This window comes from Somniosus microcephalus, chromosome 15, assembly GCF_052327205.1.
Source record: "Somniosus microcephalus isolate GS21.2 chromosome 15, FLI_Smic_1.0, whole genome shotgun sequence".
NCBI classification, from domain to species: Eukaryota; Metazoa; Chordata; class Chondrichthyes; order Squaliformes; family Somniosidae; genus Somniosus; species Somniosus microcephalus.
The window spans coordinates 66,724,093-66,738,682 of record NC_141001.1 but is presented as its reverse complement, the minus strand read 5'-3'; the positions used below and the strand labels follow the sequence as shown (position 1 = coordinate 66,738,682).

General features: G+C 56.3%; 1 protein-coding gene and 1 long non-coding RNA gene across 12 annotated transcripts in view; one reads left to right on the top strand and one right to left on the bottom strand.

The window, feature by feature from the left end:
* Positions 1-7,606, bottom strand: part of LOC147106992 (uncharacterized) — a 38,621-nt gene extending 31,015 nt beyond the window's left edge. The window contains exon 1 of one of the 2 annotated variants that reach the window (XR_015080999.1): positions 7,462-7,606. This is a non-coding gene — a long non-coding RNA (uncharacterized LOC147106992). Of the gene's footprint in view, positions 1-4,524; positions 7,337-7,461 lie in introns of those variants that run through there. The other variant, XR_015081000.1, reaches the window with a different exon arrangement.
* A 30-nt stretch (positions 7,607-7,636) lies between these two features.
* stk33 (serine/threonine kinase 33) overlaps positions 7,637-14,590 on the top strand; it is a 219,042-nt gene continuing 212,088 nt past the window's right edge. For 6 of the 10 annotated variants that reach the window (XM_086007935.1, XM_086007928.1, XM_086007925.1 and 3 more), the window contains exon 1: positions 7,643-7,766. The gene's annotated coding sequence lies outside the window, so the exon portion shown is untranslated. Of the gene's footprint in view, positions 7,767-14,590 lie in introns of all 10 variants that reach the window. The other 4 variants (XM_086007934.1, XM_086007933.1, XM_086007932.1 and 1 more) reach the window with 2 other exon arrangements.

Here is a 14,590-nt window from a genome sequence, read left to right as displayed (position 1 = left end):
TACAGATTGTGGTGGGATTAGGGTTGCAAAATTCCAGGAATTTTTAAAAGAGGAAACTTTCCATGGGAATTTATGGTAATTTTGAGTTTTTTTGCACACTGATTGTTTTTGTCTCTGACCCTTATATTATTTTTGTCATCAAAATAGACATACTGTTCCATACAAATAAAAACAGGCTTTCAAAACTTTATTTAGGTTATAATTTTGAACTTTATTGAACCCCCACAAAAAAGACCCATCTAAAATAAAATAAAAAGAGCATCAGCTTATTTAGCCTGTAATTTGTCCTTATTTTGTCCCTTTGAGTCTTCTACTCATCATTGCTCCTCCTGATTCTCTGACTCTGATGTGTCCATTTCCTCCTCTGTGTCGCTGTCTAGCTGTGTGGTGGACACTTCTGTATCTGGCTCAATAAGTTGTAGGTTCACCCGGGTAGCCACCAGTTTCTCCACTCTCTTGTTAGTCAGCCTGTTGCGCACCTTTGTATGCGTATTCCCAAAAAGTGACCAGTTTCGTTCAGAGGCCGCTGATGAAGGTGGGATTTGGAGTATCACTGATGCAATGGGTGACGGGGCCTCAGATGCACAAAGTCCCTTCCACCAGGTATGTGCACTGATATGCTTGCATGATTCCCATATCCCGTCCCCATTCCAAAGACCTTGCTTGGTAGAGAACTTTGCCAGACTTCCCAGAACTTTGCCCTCGTCCAGGTTGAGGTGGCATGAGAGGGTAGAAATCACACTAAGTGCTGTTGATCTGTTCTCCAGAAAGTACTGGTCTCCCAACATGCTTTGGGTCCAGCATGTATGCTGCAGCATGAATCGGCTTGACACAAAATTCTTGACGCGTCTGTATGAATTGAACAATTGCCTTCTCCTCTGCTTTGAGCAGCAGGGATGTGGGTAGGGCAATGCTGATTTATTCTTTTAAATCAGCAAAAAGCCTGAGAACATCTGACAAGACAGCGTCATCTCCTTCAATCTGAGCAATTACAGATGCTACTGGTGAGAGTAGTTTAAGGCTGCTAACCACTCTCTCCCAAAACACATCATCCAGCAGTATTTTCTTGATGGTGGTTTCCATATCCCCAGACTGGGATATTGCCATTTCTTGCAGCGACTCCTTACCCTCCAGAAGGCTGTTGTACATTATGACAACGCCACCCCATCTAGTGTTGCTGGGCAGCTTCAGTGTGTTGTTCTTGTCCTTTGTCGTTTGCTTGGAGTTGTAGGTTGCTGCAACTACCTGTTTTCCCCTGACATACTTAACAACTTGCTTGGCTCTCTTGTACAGTGTTTCCAAGATTCTCAAACCCATGATGTCCTTGAGGAGCAGGTTGAGCCCATGAGCTGTGCACCCAATAGACGTAATATGAGGGTAGGCCTCCTCCACTTCAGCCCAACCTGCCTTCATATTCGCAGCATTGTCAGTAACTACTGCAAAGACCTTTTGTGATCCAAGATCGTTGATGACCGCTTTCAGCTCATCGGCCTGTGTGTCTGTTGTCCTTTGTGTCTGTGCTCTTGAAGAACACTGGGAGATGAGTGGAGACGATGTAGTTTATGATGCCCTCCCCTTGTACATTTGACCACCCATCTGAGATGACTACAACACAGTCTGCCATCTCTATCGTTTCTTTGAGCTTTCCTTGGACTCTTATACTCAGCCTCCAGCAAATAAGTAGACAAAGCATGTCTGGTGGGAGGACAGTATGCAGGGCGAATAACATTGAAAAATCTCTTCCAGTACACATTGGCTGTGAGCATGAGGGGTGAGCCTGTCGCATATACAGCTCGAGCAAGACACTCATCTGCATTCTTCTGGCTATGGTTATCCATTGTATCAAAGAACCTTCTAAGTGGGCCAGGAGTTGCTGATGATAAGGAGCCTGATACTAAATGTGAACCATCATCTTCTTGAATGGAAGCAGAGGAACTCTGGGCTGACTGCTGTGAGCTTTGAGTGAAGTTGTTGCATTTGGATAAATGCTGCTGTATCTTTGTGGCATTCTTTACATATGGCTTTGTACAGTGTTTGCACATGTACACAGACTTTCCATCTTTAATGCCTGGGGTAAAATGCTTCTACACATCCGACAGTAAACGTGGCATTGTTCTATGCAGAGAAATAAAGGGCATTCGTCTCTGTGTCGAACTGCGGTCGATCAACACGATTGCAACAGGGTGAGTAAATTTTTCCTGATGCTCCATTTGATGGAAGCATGACCTGTGCACGCACGACGCTACATCACCAATAGAGGGAGCTAATCGCTCATCCACTCATCCAACCAATCAGGACACATTTGTTCGCAGTCACACACAAAACTTGTAATTATTAAAACAAGCCAAGTAAGAAGATAAACATATATTGATTAAGAAATTCCTTAATAATTAATATTCCATCTCTGTTAGTAATTTTAAGAGAGGACCTGTGGGAAAAAAAGAAATACTAAAAAAAACAATATTATGCTAGCATGTGCTTTTTTGGGCAAAATTCCCAAGCTAAACTTCCTGTGGAAAATTTACCGGAAACTTTCCACCCCTTCGCAACCCTAGGTGGAATACAATTCTGCTGCTACTGATGGCCCACAGCACCTCATGGATGCCCAGTTTTGACCTGCTAGATCTGTTCTGAACCTATCCCATTTAGCACGGTGGTAGTGCCACACACGATGGAGGGTGTCCTCAGTGTGACGACGGAACTTCATCTCCACAATGACTGTGTGGTGGTCACTGCTACCAATACTGTCATGGACAGATGCATCTGCGACAGGTAGATTGGTGAGGACGAGGTCAAGTAGATTTTCCTCTTGTGTTGGTTATCTCACTACCTGTCGCAGGCCCAGACTGGCAGTTATGTCCTTCAGGTATCAGCCAGTAGTGGTGCTACCAAGCCACTCTTGGTGATGGACATTGAAGTCCCCCACCCAGATTACATTCTGTGCCCTTGCTACTCTCAGTGCTTTTCCAAGTGGTGTACAATATGGAGGAGTACTGATTCATCAGCTGTGGGAGGACTTTGCAGGGTCGACTGGGCTGTGTGGGCCGTTGCCATGTCCGTAGCCGGTGCCGAGGTCGATACCGGGTGGTCCGTCTGGTTTAATTCTTCTTATTGTTTTTCATAGCGGTTTGGTACAACTGAGTGGCTTGATAGGCCATTTCAGAGGGCAGTTAAGAATCAATCACATTGCTGTGGGTCTGGGGTCACATATAGGCCAGACCAGGTAAGGATGGCAGATTTCCTTCCCTAAAAGACATTAGTGAACCAGATGGGTTTTTACGACAATCCGATAGTTTCATGGTTACCATTACTGATACTAGCTTTTTATTCCAGATTTATTTAATTAACTGAATTTAATTTCCCCAGCTGCGAACTCACGTCTCGGGATTATTAGTCCAGGCCTCTGGATTACTTGCCCAGTGACATTACCACTATGCTACTGTTCCCATTACCAAGTGGAGGGGGAAATTGGTGACAAATTGATGTTCAGGGGGGCTGAATTTGCCAGGATCTAAAGAGATGTAGAATCCCTTTAGAAAGATGGTCAACTTGTCCCATTATCTCCCCCTTGCAGCATTGTCCCTTTTGTCATTTAATCTCTCCTGCCTTCCACCCTATCACAGACCTAACCTTTTGTTCTTCCCTCCCCCTTCCCTGCCTCTGCACTTGTTTAGAACCTGTTGTATCTGTAACATTTTCCAGTTCTGACGAAAGGTCAACAAACTGAAACATTAACTCTGTTTCTCTCTCCACAGATGCTGCCTGACCTGCTGAGTATTTCCAGCATTTTCTGTTTATATTTCAGATTTCTAGAATCTGCAGTATTTTGCTGTTCAGTATGATTGAGGTCCTGTCCTGCTTCATATTATAAAACTTTTGCATAATATCTTTTTCATATGTAATTTTGAATAGGCTAATTTATTGTGAAGTTAAAATGGAGCTTTTTTCTAAATAAAATTATTTTTGTGTTTGTATGGGGGAAGTGGGACAATGCGGAGGCAGCCAGCTGGTTCTTCACAATGCTGTTGATTGGCTATACTTACAAGTTAATTGCATCAGTAATTTTCTAATGGTTCTGACACATTCACGCAGTCAAGTTTGCAGTCTCATATCTGTGCCAAGCTCTCTGTTTGAGGACAGTCAAGCTACTTGATATGTAATTTAGGTGTCAAAAGCAATTGAAACCCATCAAATGCCAGAAGTCTCCAGGTCACTATCTGTCTGAAAAGTAAAATTGATTAATAGCATGTTTACATGCTTAGTGTGAGCGAACAGCTGTGATCTGGGATATCAAAAGCTTGCTCGAACTGTTTGTTTCTCATTGTAGTGGTGAGATAGGACTCCAGCGAGCTCAGAAGTGCCCACGTTATGTTTATCAAAGTCTCCGTTCAAAGATTCTGAAAAGGACTCTTAAAATTACAAACTTATTTTCAAGACTGTTTGAAGTAACATGCAAATCAAGATGTTCTTTTTGCTTCTTGGTAATTATAAATCTTGTAAATAAATTTTAATGCTAATTCTAACCTGAATATTTTGTGGTAAGAGTAATTGTTCATCCTGTGACCTGCTATTCCCATCCATGACAACAAAAAAATACAAGTTTTAGATTATATGGCACAAGTGTTTGTCTATTGAAACTGAACTTTGCTCTGCATACAAATAAATAGAGCATGCCTGAAAAACATGGAAGGCTCTACAACATGACAATAAAGCCCTTTAAACTTTAAGCTGTTCTTGAATAAATGAATAACAAAATGAAGGACAAACATTTTATTATGAAACTTAATGTTGGATGAGGTGGTCAAGCCTGAATTCCTCACGCGAGATCCATGTGTGAGCATTTTGGAAAGCCTTACTTCATGACTTTTTAAAGGCACATAATAAAATTAAAATTAAAATACTGCAATCAGGGTAGATAAGGGGAAACCAGTGGATGCAGTGTATTTGGATTTTCATAACGCATTCAATAAGGTGCCACACAAGAGTTTATTACAAAATTAGGGCTCATGGAATTGGGGGTAATATATTAGCATGGATTGAGGATTGGTTAATGAACATAAAACAGAGAGTAGGATTAAATGGGTCATTTTCGGGTTGGCATACTGTAACTAGTGGGGTACCGCAAGGATCAGTGCTTGAGCCTCAGCTATTCACAATCTACATCAATGACTTAGATGAGGGGACTGAGTGTAATATATCCAAGTTTGCTGACAATACAAAGTTAGGTGGGAAAATAAGCTGTGAGGAGTACGCAAAGAGACTGCAAAGGGATGTGGACAGGTTAAGTGGGTGGACAAGAATGTGGCAGATGGAATATAATGTGGAGAAATGTGAAGTTATCCACTTTGGTAGGAAGAATAGAAAAACAGAATATTTTTTAAATGAGAAACTAGGAAATGTTGGTATTCAGAGAGACCTGGGTGTCCTTGTACACGAATCACAGAAAGTTAACATGCAGCAAGCAACTGGAAAAGCAAATAGTATGTTCACCTTTATTACAAAGGGATTGAAGTATAAGAGTTAATGGCCTAGAAATTCAGTATAGCCACGTTTGGGGCGCTACAGCCGGGCGGCCGCTAAAGTTTGCGCCCGGCGCAACTTCGCGCCACCTTCGCCGATATTCAGTGGCATCACCCCAAGAAGTTGCTGCTGCGCTAAAACAGGCGATGCACGACTATCATTAGGCGCTAAGCCGGCGGCCCGGGGCGATACCCCCGAGGGTGGGCGCAGCGCAGGTTCGGCGAGTTGCTGATTGACGGCAGACACTCTGGCGCCGGTGAGCTCTTAAAGGGGGAGGGTGGATTTGTTTGCCTTCCACGCCCTGCACACTGCAGCCCTGAAGCAAGGCCTGACCACTGCTGCTTGATCTGTACAACGCCCAGGACTATGGAGAAGGCCAACGTTTGCACCCATTGCAGCCCCCATATGTTTCCAATCAATGCTATGGCTCTGAAGTTAAAGACAAGTGCAAAGCTGTGGCCTAAAGCCACAAGTACCTGTGCGAGTGTTGAGCCAAACCAGAAAGCTCTCTACCTTTGTCTCTCTGCAAAGATCCGTCTCTCACAAAGAAGGAGTGTTGCAAAATGGCTGCCATTTCTACTGCAGGAGGAGTGCCCTTTAATTTGCGCCCCCCCTCGCCCCGCAGCGACTGGGAACCGTTCCCCTCTACCAGTCGCTAGGGGCGCCAGGTGCACAATAGGCCGGCGCCACTGAATTTCCGGTTTGGGGCGCACAAAGGGCGTTGCACGATGAAATGACGTCAGGATCTGCGCGAGCAGCTGAGCGCACGCAAAGGCTTTGCGCCACCGCTAAATCTTTACTGAAGTTGGGGAGAGGCGCAGATCGCGCTGCGCCTGGCCGCTGGCCGCCTAGCGCCCCACATCTCCTCCTCCTAAAGCGCTAGTGGCTGGCGCAAACAACTGAATTTCTAGGCCAATAAGTCTTAACTGCAATTAAATAGAACCTTGGTGAGACCACACCTGGAGTACTGTATGCAGATTTGGTCTTCTTACCGAAGGAAGCATATACCTGCCTTACAGGGAGTGCAATGACCGTTCACTAGACTGATTCCTAGGATGAGGAGATTGAGTAGATTAGGCCTATATTCTCTAGAGTTTAGAAGAATGAGAGGTGATCTCATTGAAACATACAAAATGCTTAAGGGGCTTGACAGGATAGATGCTGGGAGGATATTTTCCCTGACTCGGAAGTCTAGAACTCGGGGTCACAGTCTCAGAATAAGGGGTCAGCCATTTAGGACTGAGATGAGGAGAGGTTCTTTATTCAAAGGGTTGTGAATCTTTGGAATTCTCTACCCCAGCAGGCTGTGGAGGCTCAGTCATTGAGTATATTCAAGACAGAGATCGACAAGAGTTTTGGATAGTAAGGGAATCAAGGGATAGGGCGGGTAAGTGGAGTTGAGGTAGAAGATCAGCCATGATCTTATGGCGGAGCAGGCTCGAAGGGCCGAATGGCCTATGCCTGCTCCTGTTTTTAATTTTCTTTAAAAGAAATGTGGCACATACAGATAAATCTATCTGTGCTATCAGAAGAGGGCTGAAAAGATTCTGAATTGGAGAATTGACGCTAGGGTGTTATAGTTCTTTCTTTGACTCCCTTGTAGGGGCACAGAATGGGTTAATTTATACAACATATATATGATTAATACCATAAGAACAATAAACATATTTCAAAGCCTTAAAATACAAAACAAACGCGGAAACCTAAATGCAAAACACAAGAAAAAAGCAATGATGCTAATTTACAAAATAAAACGAGCTAGGTATTATTCCCACGTTATTTGATTAAAGTTGTTTGGTAAAGGAAACCGGTGAACTCTCACTCAGGAGCTGACTCATTTTGGGTTTAAAAATAAACACCGCTCTATTTGTTTAAAATAGGTTAGCAAAATGTGTCTCGCTCTTTTGAGATCCTAAATTTCATTCGCTCGATGTTCACAACCTTCAGTTAACTGCGGTGGCAGCGATGAAGAATAACAATCAGGTTAACTTTTGTTTCGCCCAGCTCTGTGAGAAAACCGGGCTGTCCATCACCGTTGCCGCAGTGGGCTGGCAGCGGGAGTGATACGCAGCTATTATTGAAGGTTTCGAGTTGCGAATTGGCTGCGGTCCGGGGAAGAAGCTGTCTGAGCCTCTGGGCGTGCCGTAGAGTCGGCGGTGCCATGGTGAAAGTTTTTTTGCCAAGCGTCCCGGAGACAGCGGGACAGAGAAGCGGCCCCATCACCGGCCCTACTACAGCCACACGCCGTGAGTACCCGGCTTTGGTCCCGCCCGCCGGCCGGCCACTCCGCGCCGCGTTAGTCGGTGCCGCGGGCGTTCGGGGTGAATGTTTCCCCAACCGAGCCGTTAAAGTGTGACCTCCGTTACCATGGCAGCGGCGAGTGGGAGAGGGGGGGGATGGTTAGGGGGGGAAGTTGTTGGGGGAAAGTTGGGGGGGGTAGGGCGAGGGGGGAAAGTTGGGGGGGTAGGGTGAGGGGGGTAGGCGAGGGGGGAAAGTTGGGGGGGGGTAGGGCGAGGGGGGAAAGTTGGGGGAGGGCGAGGGGGGAAAGTTGGGGGGGGGGTAGGGCGAGGGGGGAAAGTTGGGGGGGGTAGGGCGAGGGGGGAAAGTTGGGGGGGTAGGGTGAGGGGGTAGGTGAGGGGGGAAAGTTGGGGGGGGTAGGGCGAGGGGGAAAGTTGGGGGAGGGCGAGGGGGGAAAGTTGGGGGGGGGTAGGGCGAGGGGGGAAAGTTGGGGGGGGGGTAGGGCGAGGGGGGGAAAGTTGGGGGGGGGTAGGGCGAGGGGGGAAAGTTGGGGGGGGGTAGGGCGAGGGGGGAAAGTTGGGGGGGTAGGGCGAGGGGGGAAAGTTGGGGGGGTAGGGCGAGGGGGGAAAGTTGGGGGGGTGTAGGGCGAGGGGGGGAAAGTTGGGGGGGTAGGGCGAGGGGGGAAAGTTGGGGGGGTGTAGGGCGAGGGGGGAAAGTTGGGGGGGGTGTAGGGCGAGGGGGGAAAGTTGGGGGGGTAGGGCGAGGGGGGAAAGTTGGGGGGGGGGTAGGGCGAGGGGGGAAAGTTGGGGGGGGGTATGGCGAGGGGGGAAAGTTGGGGGGGGGTAGGGCGAGGGGGGAAAGTTGGGGGGGGTAGGGTGAGGGGGTAGGCGAGGGGGGAAAGTTGGGGGGGGTAGGGCGAGGGGGAAAGTTGGGGGAGGGCGAGGGGGGAAAGTTGGGGGGGGGTAGGGCGAGGGGGGAAAGTTGGGGGGGGTAGGGCGAGGGGGGAAAGTTGGGGGGGGGGTAGGGCGAGGGGGGGAAAGTTGGGGGGGTAGGGCGAGGGGGGAAAGTTGGGGGGGGTAGGGCGAGGGGGGGAAAGTTGGGGGGGTAGGGCGAGGGGGGAAAGTTGGGGGGGTGTAGGGCGAGGGGGGAAAGTTGGGGGGGTAGGGCGAGGGGGGAAAGTTGGGGGGGTAGGGCGAGGGGGGAAAGTTGGGGGGGGTGTAGGGCGAGGGGGGAAAGTTGGGGGGGTAGGGCGAGGGGGGAAAGTTGGGGGGGGTAGGGCGAGGGGGGAAAGTTGGGGGGGGTAGGGCGAGGGGGGAAAGTTGGGGGGGGGTAGGGCGAGGGGGGAAAGTTGGGGGGGGGTAGGGCGAGGGGGGAAAGTTGGGGGGTTGTAGGGCGAGGGGGGAAAGTTGGGGGGGGGTAGGGCGAGGGGGGGAAAGTTGGGGGGGGTGTAGGGCGAGGGGGGAAAGTTGGGGGGGGTGTAGGGCGAGGGGGGAAAGTTGGGGGGGTAGGGCGAGGGGGGAAAGTTGGGGGGGGTGTAGGGCGAGGGGGGAAAGTTGGGGGGGTAGGGCGAGGGGGGAAAGTTGGGGGGGTGTAGGGCGAGGGGGGAAAGTTGGGGGGGGGTAGGGCGAGGGGGGAAAGTTGGGGGGGTAGGGCGAGGGGGGAAAGTTGGGGGGGGTAGGGCGAGGGGGGAAAGTTGGGGGGGTAGGGCGAGGGGGAAAGTTGCGAGGGGGGAAAGTTGCGGGGGGGTAGGGCGAGGGGGGAAAGTTGGGGGGGTAGGGCGAGGGGGGAAAGTTGGGGGGGGTAGGGCGAGGGGGGAAAGTTGGGGGGGGGTAGGGCGAGGGGGGAAAGTTGGGGGGGGTAGGGCGAGGGGGGAAAGTTGGGGGGGGTAGGGCGAGGGGGGAAAGTTGCGGGGGGGTAGGGCGAGGGGGGAAAGGGGCGAGGGGGGAAAGTTGGGGGGGGGTAGGGCGAGGGGGGAAAGTTGGGGGGGGTAGGGCGAGGGGGGAAAGTTGGGGGGGGTAGGGCGAGGGGGGAAAGTTGGGGGGGGTAGGGCGAGGGGGGGAAGTTGGGGGGGGGTAGGGCGAGGGGGGGAAGTTGGGGGGGGGTAGGGCGAGGGGGGGAAGTTGGGGGGGTAGGGCGAGGGGGGGAAAGTTGGGGCGAGGGGGGAAAGTTGGGGGGTGGGGCGAGGGGGGAAAGTTGCGGGGGGGGGCGAGGGGGGAAAAGTTGGGGGGGGCGAGGGGGGAAAAGTTGGGGGGGGCGAGGGGGAAAAGTTGGGGGGCGAGGGGAAAGTTGGGGGGCGAGGGGGGAAAGTTGGGGGGGCAAGTTGGGGGGGGCGAGGGGGGAAAGTTGGGGGGGGGCGAGGGGGAAAGTTGGGGCGAGGGGGGAAAGTTGAGGGGGGCGAGGGGGGGAATGTTGGGGCGAGGGGGGGGGAAAGTTGGGGGGGCGCGAGGGGGGAAAGTTGGGGGGCGCGAGGGGGGAAAGTTGGGGGGGGCGCGAGGGGGGAAAGTTGGGGGGGGCGAGGGGGGAAAGTTGGGGGGGCGAGGGGGGAAAGGGGAGGAAAGTTGGGGGGGCGAGGGGGGAAAGGGGGGAGGAAAGTTGGGGGGGGCGAAGGGGGAAAGTTGGGGGGCGAGGGGGGGAAAGGGGGGAGTAAAGTTGGGGAGGGGGATGGGGAGGAAAGTTGGGGGGCGAGGCAGGAAAGGGGGGAGGAAAGTTGGAGGGGGGAAAAGGGGAGGAAAATTGGGGGGAGGAAAGTGAGGGGGGAAAGGGGGAGGAAAGTTGGGGGGGGGCGAGGGGGAAAGGGGGGAGGAAAGTTGGGGGGGGAAAGGGAGGAAAGTTGGGGGAGGGGGAAAGGGGGGAGGAAAGTTGGGGGAGGGGGAAAGGGGGGAGGAAAGTTGGGGGAGGGGGAAAGGGGGGAGTAAAGTTGGGGAGGGGGATGGGGAGGAAAGTTGGGGGGCGAGGCAGGAAAGGGGGGAGGAAAGTTGGAGGGGGGAAAAGGGGAGGAAAATTGGGGGGAGGAAAGTGAGGGGGGAAAGGGGGAGGAAAGTTGGGGGGGGCGAGGGGGGAAAGGGGGGAGGAAAGTTGGGGGGGAAAGGGAGGAAAGTTGGGGGAGGGGGAAAGGGGGGAGGAAAGTTGGGGGAGGGGGAAAGGGGGGAGGAAAGTTGGGGGAGGGGGAAAGGGGGGAGGAAAGTTGGGGGGAAGGGGGGAGGAAAGTTGGGGGGAAGGGGGGAGGAAAGTCGAGGGGGGAAAGGGGGGAGGAAAGTTGGGGGGGCGAGGGGGGGAAAGGGGGGAGGAAAGTTGGGGGGGGCGAGGGGGGAAAGGGGGGAGGAAAGTTGGGGGGGCGAGGGGGGGAAAGGGGGGAGGAAAGTTGGGGGGGCGAGGGGGGGAAAGGGGGGAGGAAAGTTGGGGGGGCGAGGGGGGAAAGGGGGGAGGAAAGTTGGGGTGGGCGAGGGGGAAAGGGGAGGAAAGTTGGGGGGGGGCGAGGGGGAAAGGGGAGGACAGTTGGGGGGCGAGGGGGAAAGGGGGTAGGAAAGTTGGGGGGGGCGAGGGGGAAAGGGGAGGACAGTTGGGCGAGGGGGAAAGGGGGGTAGGAAAGTTGGGGGGGCGAGGGGGGGGAAAGGGGGGAGGAAAGTTGGGGGGGCGAGGGGGGAAAGGGGGGAGGAAAGTTGGGGGGGGCGAGGGGGAAAGGGGAGGAAAGTTGGGGGGCGAGGGGGGGATGGGAGGAAAGTTGGGGGAGGGGGGAAAGGGGGGAGGAAAGTTGGGGGCGAGGGAGGAAAGTTGGGGGTGGCGAGGGAGAAAGGGGAGGAAAGTTGGGGCGAGGGGGATAGGGGGAGTAAAGTTGGGGGAGGGGGGAAAGGGGGAGGAAAGTTGGGGGGGCGAGGGAGGAAAGTTGGGGGTGGCGAGGGGGGAAGGGGAGGAAAGTTGGGAGGGGGGAGGAAAGTTGGAGGCGAGGGAGAAAAGTTGGGGGAAGGGGGAGGAAAGTTGGGGGGGCGAGGGGGGAAGGGGGGAGGAAAGTTGGGGGGGCGAGGGAGGAAAGTTGGGGGGGCGAGGGGGAAAGGGGGGAGGAAAGTTGCGGGGGGGGCGAGGGGGAAAGGGGGAGGAAAGTTGGGGGAGGGGGAAAGGGAGGAAAGTTGGGGGAGGGGGAAAGGGGAGGAAAGTTGGGGGAGGGGGAAAGGGAGGAAAGTTGGGGGAGGGGGGAAAGGGAGGAAAGTTGGGGGAGGGGGAAAGGGAGGAAAGTTGGGGGAGGGGGGAAAGGGAGGAAAGTTGGGGGGGCGGGGGGGGGCGGGGGGAGGAAAGTTGGGGGGGCGGGGGGGAAAGGGGGGAGGAAAGTGGGGGGGCGAGGGGGGAAAGGGGGGCGAGGAGGGAAAGGGGGAGGGACGAGGGGGAGGAAAGTGAGGGGGGAAAGGGGGGAGGAAAGTTGGGGGGCAAGGGGAGGAAAGTGGGGGCAAGGGGAGGAAAGTGGGGGCAAGGGGGAGGAAAGTTGGGGCGAGGGGGGGGAAGGGGGGAGGAAAGTTGGGCGAGGGGGGAAAGGGGGAGGAAAGTTGGGGCGAGGGGGGGAAGGGGTGAGGAAAGTGGGGCGAGGGGGGGAAAGGGGGAGGAAAGTTGGGGGAGGGGGAAAGGGGGAGGAAAGTTGGGGCGAGGGCGAGGGGGAGGAAAGTGGGGGCGAGGGAGAAAGTGGGGGGGCGAGGGGGAGGAAAGTGGGGGGCGAGGGGGAGGAAAGTGGGGGGGCGAGGGGGAGGAAAGTGGGGGCGTGGGGGCGAGGGGGGAGGAAAGTGGGGGCGAGGGGGAGGAAAGTGGGGGGGGCGAGGGGGGAGGAAAGTGGGGGGGCGAGGGGGGAGGAAAGTGGGGGGCGTGGGGGGGCGAGGGGGAGGAAAGTGGGGGGGCGAGGGGGAGGAAAGTGGGCGAGGGGGAAAGGGGGAGGAAAGTTGGGGCGAGGGGGGGAAGGGGTGAGGAAAGTGGGGGCGAGGGGGGAAAGGGGGGAGGAAAGTTGGGGTGAGGGGGGAAAGGGGGAGGAAAGTTGGGGCGAGGGGGCGAGGGGGAGGAAAGTGGGGGGGCGAGGGGGGAGGAAAGTGGGGGGGCGAGGGGGGAGGAAAGTGGGGGGGCGAGGGGGAGGAAAGTGGGGGGCGAGGGGGAGGAAAGTGGGGGGGCGTGGGGGGGCGAGGGGGGAGGAAAGTGGGGGGCGAGGGGGAGGAAAGTGGGGGGGCGAGGGGGAGGAAAGTGGGGGGCGAGGGGGGAGGAAAGTGGGGGGGCGTGGGGGGGGCGAGGGGGGAGGAAAGTGGGGGGGGCGAGGCGGGGAGGAAAGTGGGGGGGGCGAGGGGGAGGAAAGTGGGGGGGCGAGGGGGGAGGAAAGTGGGGGGGGCGAGGGGGGAGGAAAGTGGGGGGGCGAGGGGGGAGGAAAGTGGGGGGGGCGAGGGGGGAGGAAAGTGGGGGGCGGGGGAGGAAATGGGGGGCGGGGGAGGAGAAAGTTGGGGGGCGAGGGGGGAGGAAAGTTGGGGGGCGGGGGAGGAAGTGGGGGCGAGGGGGGAGGAAAGTTGGGGGGCGAGGGGGAGGAAAGTTGGGGGGGCGAGGGGGGAGGAAAGTTGGGGGGGCGAGGGGGGAGGAAAGTGGGGGGGCGAGGGGGGAGGAAAGTGGGGCGTGGGGGCGAGGGGGGAGGAAAGTGGGGGGGGCGAGGGGGGAGGAAAGTGGGGGGGGCGAGGGGGGAGGAAAGTGGGGGGGCGAGGGGGGAGGAAAGTGGGGGGGCGAGGGGGGAGGAAAGTGGGGGGGCGAGGGGGGAGGAAAGTGGGGGGGCGAGGGGGGAGGAAAGTTGGGGGGGCGAGGGGGGAGGAAAGTTGGGGGGGCGGGGGGAGGAAAGTTGGGGGGCGAGGGGGAGGAAAGTTGGGGGGGCGAGGGGGGGAGGAAAAGTTGGGGGGCGAGGGGGGAGGAAAGTTGGGGGGCGAGGGGGGAGGAAAGTTGGGGGGCGAGGGGGAGGAAAGTTGGGGGGGCGAGGGGGGAGGAAAGTTGGGGGGGGCGAGGGGGGAGGAAAGTGGGGGGGGCGAGGGGGGAGGAAAGTTGGGGGGCGAGGGGGGAGGAAAGTGGGGGCGAGGGGGAGGAAAGTTGGGGGGCGAGGGGGGAGGAAAGTTGGGGGAGGAAGTTGGCGAGGGGGAGGAAAGTTGGGGGGCGAGTTGGGGGGAGGAAAGTTGGGGGCGAGGGGGAGGAAAGTTGGGGGGGCGAGGGGGGAGGAAAGTTGGGGGGGCGAGGGGGGAGGAAAGTTGGGGGGGCGAGGGGGGAGGAAAGTTGGGGCGAGGGGGGAGGAAAGTTGGGGGGAGGAAAGTTGGGGGGGCGAGGGGGGAGGAAAGTTGGGGGGGCGAGGGGGGAGGAAAGTTGGGGGGGCGAGGGGGGAGGAAAGTTGGGGGGGCGAGGGGGGAGGAAAGTTGGGGGGGCGAGGGGGGAGGAAAGTTGGGGGGGCGAGGGGAGGAAAGTGGGGGGGAGGAAAGTTGGGGGGGCGAGGGGGGAGGAAAGTTGGGGGGGGCGAGGGGGGAGGAAAGTTGGGGGCGGGGGAGGAAAGTTGGGGGGGCGAGGAAAGTTGGGGGGGCGAGGGGGGAGGAAAGTTGGGGGGGCGAGGGGGGAGGAAAGTTGGGGGGGCGAGGGGGGGAGGAAAGTTGGGGGGGCGAGGGGGGAGGAAAGTTGGGGGGGAGGAAAGTTGGGGGGGCGAGGGGGGAGGAAAGTTGGGGGGCGAGGGGGAGGAAAGTTGGGGGGGGGAGGAAAGTTGGGGGGGCGAGGGGGGAGGAAAGTTGGGGGGGCGAGGGGGGAGGAAAGTTGGGGGGGCGAGGGGGGGAGGAAAGTTGGGGGGGCGAGGGGG